The 12,215-nt window shown below is 39.8% G+C and overlaps 1 long non-coding RNA gene across 1 annotated transcript; it reads right to left on the bottom strand.

Annotated features, from left to right (window-relative positions):
* Nucleotides 1–1,904: 1,904 nt before the first annotated feature.
* Nucleotides 1,905–10,380, bottom strand: LOC122198427. Its single transcript, XR_006192978.1, has 3 exons — nt 10,170–10,380; nt 9,965–10,089; nt 1,905–2,340 (listed from the first exon to the last, which is right to left on the bottom strand). It is a non-coding gene; the product is annotated as an uncharacterized LOC122198427 (long non-coding RNA).
* Between the last annotated feature and the right edge of the window lie 1,835 nt (nt 10,381–12,215).

Here is a 12,215-nt window from a genome sequence, read left to right as displayed (position 1 = left end):
TTTCTCATTCTGTCTCCTATTTTCCTCTCTTCCTCTCCCTTCAACAGACTTCTCAAAAAAACTCACTCTTCATTTTCACTCTACAGTCCCACCCTCCTCATCCCTTGAAGGCTTCTTTTTATCTTCACAAATGTGCTGAAACACATTTGCTGTCTAACTCTGGCAATTCAACCATTAAACCCACTGGATTTTTAGATCTTGGCCTTTGAGCATCTGACAGAATGATCACTCCCTGAATGTTTACTTTCTTAGCTCCCATGCTTCTGGAGTCTTCTGATTTTCTGTCTGCTATTTTTGCTGATTCTTTTTCCTGCTCCCACTTCAAAATACTTTAAGAAAATAAACTCAAGTATCTTACTTTCTGTCTAATATATCCCATCCTAATAACACGACCATTCAGAGATTCCAATGCTGCTAGAAGAGTAGATTCAGAGACTCCCTTTAACTTCATGGTGGCATCCATTCTACTCTGGAAAATTTCTCTCTCTTCATGGTAGGATAATATCTTCAGTCATCTTGAGTGGGATCTTTTGAATTTAGAGAATTGTTTGATGCAAGGAACAGAGCTGTCACTTCATGATCCTCTATTATAAATATGAATGCCAATTATGAAGGAAACAGAAGTTTGGGGGGAAGATATAAGAATAGGAATTTTTGCCATCAGGAGTCTATTATATAGACAGAAGTATGCATTGGGGGAGGTTGGGAAATGGGGGAGAAATTGGTAAATCATTTCAGATTAATGTCTAAAATTAAAAAGTAAAAGATAATATTAAATGCTGTTAGAATTTTACAAATACAGAAAAAATAAGCTAAAGAATTAAAGTTAGCTCTGGGGAAAGAAAAATGGAAGACTCTTGTAATAAGAGTTTAGAATAGATTAACCCTTTAAAACTCTGCATGTGTAAATAAAACCCAAATACATACACAACAAGAGTATCATCAACATAGTTAACCATGAAGAATGCAAGATATAAGGGTAGCTTCCTATTATGTGGAAGACCATGACACCCTCTCTGGGCTAGCTGGAGAAATCTGGAAAGGGAGGGGGGAAGAACAAATAAGTTGAGATGCCAGTTTGGTGCTGATTCTTTTGCTTACTTCAGACATAAGTCTGAAACCCATAGGGGCAGGTAGGGACCATTAAATGGCTTGAGAATCTTAGCACTAAAAGAGGATATGTCCCATTTTTCACTGTGAGTGCCTCTCTTTAACCTTGGTGGCCACAGAAGAATAGAAATGATGTGTGAGGCAGAAAGCAAGATCTTGAGATATTCCCCACCTTCTCAACTGTCATGATCTCCTGTAGCAGGAGGAGACCAACAGTGTTCTGAGACCCCTGCTATGGGGCTCACGCTTTACTTTAAAGGGGTACACATTGGCTTTTCGCTGACCAAATTTTATTCTACAAGGCTAGAAGTCCTTGGGACCAAAGAGACTTGCCCACCCAGAGCTCACTCCACTCCTACATTCTGGGCTGTACTCTAGATCCTTGAGGTGCTAGAAATTCTACCAAGATAATCGTCAGGCTTTGTACATCTCTCCCTGGCTCTCGTCTCTGGAGGGCAAGTCGCACTACCCGTGTGTACATCCCTAGGGCTGAGTGGTGGCCAAGACATGGTTATTTGTGAGCTTGTGGGGGTGGGGTAGGCATTGGGTGTAGATGAGAGCTTAAATATGTGGGCTGGGATTTCCACACAGGTGTGTTCAAAGTCAAGAGGAAAGGAGCCACTGGTGGGAGGAGAATGGAAAGTGCCCCAGAAACTGGGTCTTGCTTTCCCTTTCAACACATTTCAGTGTAGAACTGTGAGAAATCTAATGCTTCTAAATTCAAATGACCTAAGTCATTATAAAAGTATATTTGTCCAGGTCAAAGTATAGAATATATTATATTTAATAAATTTTTTGCTTGGTAATGTTTAGAATTTTGATATGTGGACCTCCATTTATACTTCTGCCCTGAGCCCTGTGTTATGTGGCAGGCCTGGAGGAAGAGTTTTGGAAGCTGTTACAAAAGTTAGTGGGGGTGCTAAAATGCTGAGGGGGCCAGGGGACTGCAAGATGTTGGGATGGAGATAAGGACAGCACAGTGTTCAGTCCTTGTGAGTAAAGGTGAAGGCAGGGACAAATTTGTAAGGGTGAAAATGAAGAAAAAAGTGATAGCAGCAGCAGCCAGTGTAGCAAGAGCAGAGGCTGACAACCAATAACCATAGGCCATGCAGCAAGAGACATTTCAGTCATCTAATGGGAATTTGGAGGATCAAATGAAGATTGGCGCCTTCCTTACACATACACCCCACACAGATGACACTATGACATTAGATGAGCTCCTCTTGCGCCCTGCAGGATGGCAAAAGGACAAAGAAATCTTTTGAGAGATTAGAACAACCATGCTAAGGAGATTAAACCATGAATTGAATAAATTTAAATCCTGAATAGGCATAAATTTTTACCTCAAAGAGAATAATTTAAACAGGATGTGACCAGATAGACTACCTTAAAGGTACATACTTTATTATTATTATTATTATTACTATTCTTTTGCTAGTGATCAAAGAGTGATTCAGAGGTACACTGAGGTCAGCTTTAGAAAAGTAACACCGGTGCATTTCCACACATCTGATTAATTAATGTAAATGGACTGGTAATGCTTTGAAATAAATGCTCATGGATACCTTCTGGAGAAACTGGGGAAAAGTGGTCCTTGCCAGCGTATGGCAGGAGAGCAGTACCATGATTATATGTCTTGGTAGCAGATAGCTCATTATAGCCCAGCTGTATGTAAAGTCTAACTTCCAAGGATTCAGAAACTCTACCTGATGGACACAGGGACATTTTGAGACTCACAAAGCTCGGAATACTCTGCCTTAGAGAGTAAGGTTGAAAGTGAAGTATGACTCCTAAGGGTATTTTGCTAGTGACCATTAACTATAAGGTCCTGGACAACACTTGCTGCTCCCAGACTCACTGAGAGCCAAGGGATATGATCCAAAGTCTTTGGGCAGAGAGAAAATGCCTTCAAGGGAAGGTCTATTACATTATTTGAACTGGATCCGATCAACAGGGAATGATTCTGGGCACCAGAATCATGGTGCCAGGTACCAGGGCATTAGAAACATCTGAAATTGTTGCCAAAATGGGAACTATCCATCCTATAGATATATTTTTTTGACTTGATGTAGATCATAGGGAAAGGGAAAGTAGCATACAATTATGATTACTTGATTTTTTTTCCATCTTGGAATAGCTGAGGATGTCAAGAAAAGGTGTGTGATTTGCTCTTACAGTATTTCATTGAAGACCTGAATATTCAAATAACTTTAGAATCTGTACACAGTTATAAGCCCTAGGCACTGGGAAAAAACACAGCAATAAAAGAAACATAGTTCCCTCACACAGGGTTTACTAGGAATGGGAATGGCCTCTAATAAGTTCTTAATAAGATTTGTTTAAATCATTGTATTTATTATATTTTTGTTATACATATATTATTACATATTTTGTATATTAAATGTACATATTTGGAAAATGAATAAACTCAGGATTATTTTATCAGGGATTTGACAACTTCCATAACTGCTCAGATATTATGCAGATAATACCTTTCTTCTGAGTGTGTTTCTCACCTCTATTTATTTTGTTCAGGGAACTCTATTGCAGGAAGGATTTTAGTTGGCCAGGATATAAGAACCCAAGAGATCAATTCCTAACAATCCCAACATCATATGAGAACCTTTTCCTGAAAATGATGGAGACACTCCAACCATGTCATTTTCGTTTAGGGTGGAAAGCATGGCAATATGAAAGGCACAAACATCAGGCCTGGGGGAGAATTGAGAAAGCATGAAGTAGGTTTTATGGAACATGGCATCAGTTGCTGGTACGATCCCAGTGAATGATTTTCTGTATCAGCCCTCAGCAAACTGATTTTTAGGGCATTGGAGATGGATTGTTGACTTGAGCTAGTGTTGGGGTTTCACTAGGTAGGTGCATCACATCAGACGTTCTAGAAGTTAGGGGCGCCTGGGTGGTTCAGTCGGTTAAGCGTCCCACCTTGGCTCAGGTCATGATCTCACAGTTCATGAGTTCGAGCCCCACATTGGCTCTGTGCTGACAGCTCAGGGCCTGGAGCGTGCTTCGGTTCTGGGTCTCCTTCTCTCTCTAACCCTCCCCCAATCACACTCTGTCTCTGTCTCTCAAAAATAAATAAACATTGAAAAAAAATTAAAAAAAAAAAAAAAAAAAAGAAGTTCTGGCAGCTAATGGGCCTGGCTTAACCCAGAAGTGCTGACTGATTGAAAGACAATGGAATGGTCAAGGTGATATAAACCAGCTCAGTTGGCAGAATGGGAGTAAACGTTGGAGGCAGCAGCAATGTCAAGAGGTTTTGGTCCATGAATAGGAGGCACATTTCAGACATGGAGTATTTGGGGATGGTTTCAAGGGCCACTATGTGGCTATATGTGAAAGGTATTTCAAGTACAGGGGAAATGGAAGATTTGGAGTTAAAGATGAAACTGTGAGGAAAATGTTTTGGAAATATCACCTAAATGGCTATTTAACTTAACTAGGGTAATAGCAAAAGTTAAGAAGTTCACAAGTTAAAAGGAAATATGTGCTCCAGGTGCCCAAACTGGATGTCAGTAAAAGGCACTAACAAGGAGAATAGCTAGTTGACCTCAGCCCCAAAGGGCAGACTTTGACATGTAGGGGAATAATGGTTTAGTGTAAAAGTTTCAACGGGGGAAGGAGGAGATAACCACCATTCCTTTTCATTATAAAGGTCTGCATGGGAAATATTAGTTTTGGGGACTATTAGGTTTTAGTTAAGCCAAGAAGGTACAAGAAGGTATAGTGGAGGGGTTTTGGTGTCACAGAATGGGGAAATTGGAGGCCATGATGGTAAAGGCAAGAGAGAAGTGCACAGGCAGAAGGGAAGTTAGGGACGGAGAGTAGGGGAGAGGGTAGATGGTCAAAGGGACTTGAATGTCGGGCAGGGACTGAGAATAAACAAGGGTGTGAGGTCTGGTAGGATTAGCTGCTCTCCAGGTTCCAAATAGAGCAGAGGTACACAGTGGTTTCCTACCCTCCTTGGCTCAGACCCCTGGGGGTGTTGCCAGAGCCTTCATGATTAGCAAATTGTGATTTTTTTTTCAGCCTTCCAAATGGAATCTTAGCGGGAAGTTCCTGTGGTGCCTTTGAAAAGATCCTAGCTCAGGCATATGCAGATAAGGAAGACTGTCCTTGACTCTACATGTCCTTCCCCTACATGTCCTCAATGTTCCTAAGGGATGGGATGGTTTTGAACTCTCTCAAAAGCTACCTGTAGCTTGACTCAGTAGCCCTTTTGAAGAAATTCTAGCTAGGGATAAAGGGGGATAGCTTGTTTCCAAGTCCACCTTTTTTTTTGTTTTTAATGTTTATTTTTGAGAGAGAGAGAGAGAGAGAGAGAGAGAGAGACGTGAGTAGGGGAAGGGCAGAAGAGAAAGGGAGACAGAGAATCTGAAGCAGGCTCCAAGCTCTGAGCTGTCAGCACAGAGCCCAATGTAGGGCTTGAACTGATGAACCATGAGATCATGACTTGAGCTCAAGTTGGACACTTAACTGACTGAGCCACCCAGGCGCCCCCAGTCCACTTTTTAAATGTAACTGTTCAAGAGACCAAGGCCCTTCTAAGGATCATCTTAACCACCACTGTTCACCTTTCTCATCTTTGAAGTTTGAGCTAAAATGTGAGTTCCTTGGTTGAACTACTACCAACTGAATCACTTTAATTAAATTCAAAGGATATAGCTGCAGAAAAAAACAAAACAAAACAAAACAGAATTGTAAGAAATACTAACACAGACTAACTACTTTGCCTTAAGCTCAGGTCCACACTTTGTCAGTTTTCTTCCACCCAAGGTTTTTTCTAATAAGCCTGTGGAGGGAGATTGGAACTTTAGGATTCAGGATTTTGGTTGGTTGGTGAGGAGAAAATGAGGGAGAGGGAAGGAGAGGAGGAAGAAGAGAGAAAGAGTGAAACTATGTCATTGGTGTGGAGCTAAGGCCTGAAAAAGGTTCTTTCAGCCCTTTCACCATCCTGGAAGCCAAGAGTATTCTGGATGGAAAAAAACCAAAAAACAACAACAAAAAAAACACCCACCAAAAAACTCCACAACTCCTTTGTTATGCAGGATAACTCAATTTGAAATAAATATACATGGATTTAAAATAATACATTAATTTAAATTCTCTAGGTGGAACTACTTTGATGGAAATTTCCCTAAAAAAGCAACAAATCATTTGCCTCTGCATCTAATCAGCCAATCAGACACCCCCATGCTGATTACTTAATAAGCTAGAATTTTAATGCAAAAATTTATGATTATCAACAATTCTTCTGGCCCCTGGCTCCCCCCAACCCACTTTGTGCTTATAATTCTTAACAAATTAATCTTTTCTTCAATCATATAACAGACTGTGTTAATCAAAACGAAATTCCTGGCCAAATATCTCAGAGCAGCTAGTAAAGCATGCAGTCAAGCAGTAAAGCATGCACCAAGTTGATGCCTAACCAAGTGGTTCTCTTTTCACTATCAAGAAGAAAATAATACAGGTACTTGTATGAAAAGGAAATAAAAGTCCAGAGCCTGCTGGTCTCATGGCAAAGACTAAAGGAAGAAAGAAAGCCCATAGAGTGGATTTGTACTATCCCTGTGATCTATTTCACTGAAGTTTCAAGGGAGACCCATCACCGTGGGAACACTGGTCCAATTTTGGGTGGGAAAGTGAGACAAGGTAGATGGTCCTGGGCTGGACCTTGTGAGTTGTCATTGCTCAGTCTGCCTTAATAGAGTTGTGGTAGTTTAGGTTTTTTTCAGAGCTCTTCTCTCTGAATTTTATCTCCTGGGTGGAATTCAAGTGTGGAATAAAACTGAGGAAGTGTGGATCTTAGCAGAAGTCAAAATAGTCTGTGGAGCCTAAGTTACATGTGTATGAGAGTATTTATGGAAGGGGTCTATGTTTGCTAAACAATTATAATCTGTTTTCTATGGAAAGAGTATGTTGACTACATAATTAGTTATTTACAAAATAGCATAGAAAGTTTCATGAAGTGAATGAATCCTGTCTGTGTCTCATTTTAAAAGTAATAAGCATGACTTTTTATAATCCATGTATATTAGTTAGAATGATTCTACCTTGCAGAAAAATAGCAACTATTTCATGGAATTGATGTGAGAGATCATCAAGCTGATGATGTGAAATCGTGTGTAGTTCCCAGAAGTATACAGCAAACATAAGTTATTATCATTATCGCTCTAACCCCCTTCTTACAAAAGAGGAGCTTGAATTTCAGAGCATTTTAGTGACTTGCAAAAGATACAAATTAAATCACTGGATTGAGAGTGCTGCCAGATCGTATTGAAATCACCTGAACTGTTGGCCCACTCCTAAATCTATTTCCAAACTCATATATACAAAGCCACAATTGAAACAGACTCACTTGTGGGTGGTCACAAGACATGCTGAACAGAATGTTGTAGGATCACATTTTACACTAAATGCTACTACAGCAGGAACAAAGTTTGAGACTTAATCTGCTCATCCTCATAATTCAGACCTTTTGCTGATGTCTGGAAACTTTGCAAGAAGGATCCTTCAAGGGTCTGTTTGCATGAACAACCAGAGACCAGCAAGTAGAGAAATTTATTGTGAGAAAACAGAGATTCAAGATGCACAAAACTGGTTCCATAATTGGCTGTTGTCAGAAGGCAAAGCGGGGACAGGTCTGACCTCCCCACCCCAGCAATTCTGGGTCTAAGAGAAGAGAAGAGAAGAGAAGAAAGCAGCAATAAAATCCCAGGATCAGAAATGTCTCTATGAGTTTTTTAAAGTAAAGGCTAGCCATGGACACTCAGTAATAGAATACAGCAGTTCCCCCTTATCCACAGGGAATATATTCCAAGACCCCCGGTGGATGCCTGAAACTGAGGATCATACTGAACCATATACATATATACCTATATGCTAAAGTTTAATTTGCAAATTAGATACAGTAAGGGATTAACGATAACAATAAAATAGAACAAGTATAGCATATCCTGTAACAAAAAGTTACGTGAATGTGGTCTCTCTCAAAATATCTTATTGTATTGTATTTGCCCTTCTTGTGATGACATGAGATGATAAAATGCCTCTGTCGTGAGATGAAGTAAGGTGAATGACATAGGCATTGGACTTAGTGTTAAGCTACCATTGACCTTCTGGTTATCTGCTTCCAACATGGTTGACCACGGGAAACCAAAACTGTCCAAAGTAAAACCATAGATAAGGGGGTATGGCTGTAGTCTTTATAATGTATAACCTGAGGAGAGTGGAGGATGTTTTTCACATTGGAAGAGGTAGCTGTAGAACAGGTTGGCATTCAGAAAAACAGAAGGGAGGCCTAAATACATAACAGGAGCATCAGGAGAAGTTCTGAAAACCCTGAACAGAAAGCCACAAGTGTTTTCACTGTCAGGATAGCAAAGTAGGAGCTTGGGTCCCCTTGAGTCCACATTCCAAGATGGAGAGGGAAATAGTGGATGCCTCATGGTAGGCAGGAGAGCTACATTTAGGAGCACACATAAAATGAGAACTTCCTTAACAAATTAGAGGAGTTTAAAAGGGATTGGAGTTTCTATAGTCCCGTAGATGAGAGATGCACTAAATTCTATTTAAACATTCTTATGGTTTTTCCAAAGGTTGTGGGCATGCAAATTAATTTTCTATGTTAACTTATTGAGTAGAACTATGCTAGGCACTGTGGAGAGGTCAGGAAATAAAAGAATTACAAATTTTTTTCTCAAGGGGTTACAGTCCTTTGGTGGAATATATATTCCATGAAGGCAGGTACTTTATCCATTTTGTTGATTTTTGTGTTTTAGGACTAAAAAGGAGTACCTAGGATGGAAGAGGAAATTATCAAAAAATTTGTTAAAATAAATTTTAAATGACATCAGTTAGTTTTGTAAGAACTGTAAAGAGTGATATCTATTATACTGCTAGATATGTATCAAAGGGAAATGACAACATATGTCCACACAAAATCTTGTATACAAATGTTCATAGTAGCCCAAAAATAAGAATGACCCAAATGTCCATCAGTTGATGAATAGATAAATAAAATGTAATATGTCTATAGAACGGAATATTCTTCAGCCATTAAAAGGAATGAAGTACTGATTTATGCTGCCACATGTATGAACCTTTTTTTTTTAACGTTCTTTTATTTTTTGAGAGAGAGACCAGCACAAGCTGAGGAGGTGTAGAGACACACACACACACACACACACACACACACACACACAGAATCTGAAGCAGTCTTGAGGCTACGAGCTGTCAGCACAGAGCCCGACATGGGGCTTGAACCCACAAACTGGGAGATCATGACCTGAGCCCTAGTCAGATGCTTAACTGACTGAGGCACCCAGGCACGCCCATGGATGAACCTTGAAAATATTATACTAAGTGAAAGAAGCCAGTCACAAGACTACATATTGTATGATTCCATTTATATGAAATGTCCTGAATGTGCAAATCCATAGAGAAAGAATGTAGATTAGTGATTGCCAGGGGTTCAGAGAAGAGGAATGGGAATGGGGACTGACCATTAATGGATACGGATTTTCTTTTGGGGTGATGAAATGTTCCCAAAGTCTATTGTGGTCATAGTTGCACAACTCTGTGAATATACTAAAAAATCATTGAATTGTAGATTGATTTTGAGTGAATTTTGATTCATTTTGAATGAATGAATTGTATGGTACATGAATTATGAATTATATATAAATAAATTATGAGAGAGAGAGAGAGAGAGAGAAAGGGTAATATCTGTAGGTTACCGTGGGGACATATGAATGTACCACCATAGACCAACGCAAAAGTAAATTATTCGTAGCTTAAATTTTAAGTTAGAGAATGTTTGAAATGATGCTCTTACAGAGATTTGCTGCAGATGCAAAACGAGAGGAAAATCTCATTCAAAAGTGATGATTTCTCAAATCTCCCTTCTTCACATCTGGTGTCATATGGCCTCTGTCTGCAGATTCAGTCCTGCCCCGGGATCTAAAAATCATTTTGATTTTGATTAGAGGACATTTGGTGAACTCGAGTTCAATATTCCAAGGACTTAGCATGATTTCTACCTTTCTGCTGGTTTGGTTCTGATCTGGCATTTGCATGTAAGCCTTATTCTTGAGTCTAAATCCCCAGGTCGCCCTCGCATTTCTGGGCTCATGCCTTTTTCTCTTAAGCCTAATCCCTTAGCCTAATACTGAGTATATTAGGACCAAGGTCTTGCCTGGCTTTTCAGGGATTTTCCAGGCATAAATATTTGGTCCTTGACTATGATTGAGTCTTGGACATACTTTCCAGACACCAACCCCTACTCAGGACTTCTTCCTGCGATGTCTTGTCATTATATTGGGCTTTGTGATGTCATATGCCTATCCAGATGCCCTCCACCCGTCTGTGTCTTTCAAGACACAGCATTCCAGGGGTCTGGCTGGACTGACTTCCACCACTGTTGAACCTGCCTTCTTCCTCTCTGCTTCTTCAGTTCCACACCACAGGTTCCAGATCATCCCAGTGATGCCAATCCTGGTACGACTAACTTTTTTTTATGGTAGGTGTGTCATGAGAATAATTTTGATTTTGACAAAAATTTACACTTTTTGGAGGCGCCTGGGTGGCTTAGTCGGTTGAGTGTCCGACTGTGGCTCAGGTCATGATCTCACAGCTTGTCAGTTCGAGCCCCGCGTCAGGCTCTGTGCTGACAGCTCAGAGCCTGGAGCCTGCTTCTGATTCTGTGTCTCCCTCTCTCTCTGCCCCTCCCTGACTCATGCTCTCTCTCTGTCTCAGAAATAAATAAACATTAAAAAAAATTTACACTTTTCATCCAATTTATCTTTTTTTAAAGATTCAACAGATACGCATTTATTTATTCACCACTGAGGGCTTTACTGTGAGAGGTATTGTCATAGGTGCTGGATATACAAAGCTGAAAAAACTAAAGCTCCTACTTGAAATAATGAGGATGATGATAATAACAACTAGTATGGTTGAGCATTTACTAAGTGTAGTTACCAGACCAAGTGGCAGAACTTCACTATCTCCTATATGTTTCACAACAACCCTTTAGTATATGTTCTCATATTATTTGCATTTTGAAGATGAGAAAGCTGAGACCTAGGGAGTTACATGCCCAGGATTCAACTCTTAGACTATCTAATTCTTAATGCTAAGGTCTTAGTCAACACGAGAACCTAGATTCTAATGAGAATATAAAATACTGTGTTCAGCTATCACAAAGCAATCTTATATTAAGATAACATTTGATCCTGAAATGTCTATAGAAAAAAAACTATGAACAGACTTCCTACTCTCATGCCTAAGGTGATCTATCCAGGGTTAAGAACTAAGGTTTCACAAGATAAGGACTGATACCAGAGGTCAAGTTCAATAATGTTATCAAATCAGAAGGAGCAGGTGAGTTCCAGATGTTCAAACAACAGCCGGGTACATAGCCCAGGTTAAAAAATATGAGAAATCCAAAGGCTAAATTACAGGCCAGTTTGAACCATAGTATTTCTGTATCTAGACGGGGGCTCTGAAAAGCAGACATTGGGAAACCCAGGTGTGCCAGGAGTTCTGCAATTTGCAGAAACTTTCAGAATTCTTTCCCAGACATAGTGTGATCACAGTGAGACAAGCCGAGGGTAAAGACAAGCAGGCCACCTGATTGGAAAGGGGAAGTGAAGAGAGCAAGTATTTCTAACAAATCGTGTATCTGCTACAATTTAATAATACAGACCCACATTATTAGAGAGACTAACCTGTATCTGAAACCAGCAAATTGGATTCCACTAAGTGATTCTTTTTAGCCAAAAAAGGAAGAAAAGTAAACATCGAAAGAACTAGAAACACCATTAAAGTGAGTTAAAGCAACATTAGCAGTATCATAGAATATTCAACAACAGAAATAATAAATAGAATTGAGATTCATGCCGAGCAGTGTTTCACCACTTTTAGTACATTGTATTTTCCAAAGATGTCCACCACAATATCTTTCATCCCCTAAGTTCTTCTAGAGCCTTGCTACTCCTTCAACAAGAGGTGGAGTCTAAATCCCCTCCTTTGAAACTAAGTCAGCTTGTTGCTTCCCTGTAACCCATAGATTGTGGCGGAAGGAA

The sequence above is a fragment of the Panthera leo genome, chromosome C2 (genome assembly GCF_018350215.1).
Source record: "Panthera leo isolate Ple1 chromosome C2, P.leo_Ple1_pat1.1, whole genome shotgun sequence".
Classification (NCBI taxonomy): Eukaryota; Metazoa; Chordata; class Mammalia; order Carnivora; family Felidae; genus Panthera; species Panthera leo.
The sequence above is the reverse complement of the archived record's forward strand: the minus strand, read 5'-3'. Positions and strand labels throughout refer to the sequence as shown.